This window comes from Oratosquilla oratoria, chromosome 13 (assembly GCF_046742065.1).
Source record: "Oratosquilla oratoria isolate Oo_2021 chromosome 13, ASM4674206v1, whole genome shotgun sequence".
NCBI classification, from domain to species: Eukaryota; Metazoa; Arthropoda; class Malacostraca; order Stomatopoda; family Squillidae; genus Oratosquilla; species Oratosquilla oratoria.
This window is the reverse complement of record NC_134789.1, coordinates 15,989,986-15,991,292: the sequence shown is the minus strand read 5'-3', so window position 1 is coordinate 15,991,292 and position 1,307 is coordinate 15,989,986.

Below are 1,307 nucleotides of genomic sequence, written 5' to 3'. Positions count from 1 at the left end.
AACGAGCGAGAAATGAATGCTCAGCTCGTAAAGAGAAATACATTCTGCTGCACAATCGTCGTGATGAAAAAAAAAAAAAAAATTATAGTAGTTGACAAAATGGCCCCGGGACGTCTCAGGCGTCAGCGACCTTGGTCAGGACGAGCGATCCACAATTTTAGCCACATCGGTAATCTAATAACAACTTTGCAAAGTTACATTATAATATTAACGAAATGTGTAAATTTTCGAACATTAAAACGTCCCACGTGTGGATAAAATGGCACTGTGTGAAAAAATAACAAAAATATTTGCAAATGTATAGTAGAGTCGGATGGTTAATGGGGAACAGATGGGGATGGACAGGACACGTGCTTAGGATGGGGCCTTCAGGAAGAACTACGAGACGAGCTGTCACTTGGAACACATTCGGAGTGAAAGGAGGAGGAGGAAGAGGAGGAGAGGAGGAGGAGGAGGAGGAGGAGGAGGAGAGGTGGAGGAGGAGGAGGAGGAGGAGGAGGAGAAGGAGGATGGGGAGGAGGAGGAGGAGGAGACCTCCATGGAACCGGGCAGGAGGGGAAGGTTAAGACGAGCTTCAAGGAACGAAAGGCACAAGACAGTAATGCTTGGCGAGGATATGCAGGGGTCCTTTCCGTCGAGCGGCGTTAGAGGTGGTAACAGGTGTATGTGTGTATATCTGTATGTATGTGTATATATACTGTATATATATATATATATATATATATATATATATATATATATACAGTATATATACATATATATATATATATATATATATATATATATATATATATATACAGTATATATACATATGAATGTCATGATGTCACAATGTATATATATATATATATATATATATATATATATATATATATATAAATATATATAGACAGATATATGTATACATATATATATATATATATATATATATAAATATATATCTATATAAATCCTGCACATATCCGTGCGAAAATGGATTGCCGTTCATGCCTACTAGAGGGTGCATTCGAGTAAACACAAAGGGGAAGTAGCAACAAACACAAGAGCGAAAAGGGTCCGGGCGGCGGAAGTTGGGAAAATATCCGAACAATTCAGTGCAGCACTTTGTCGGAAAAAAAGATAATCTCCCGTGCTGCCGTGTGCTGTGCTGTGCTGCCCTTCAAATGGCACATAGGCCATTTGAAGGGCTGCCACGTGCTGTGATGTGCTGTGTTGTGTTCACTCCGGGTCTCTTGATCGTATTAACTGTCTCGGTTAAGCTTATCTCGATGAACCCCGTTATGGAATACAACCCGGTCTAGACACGT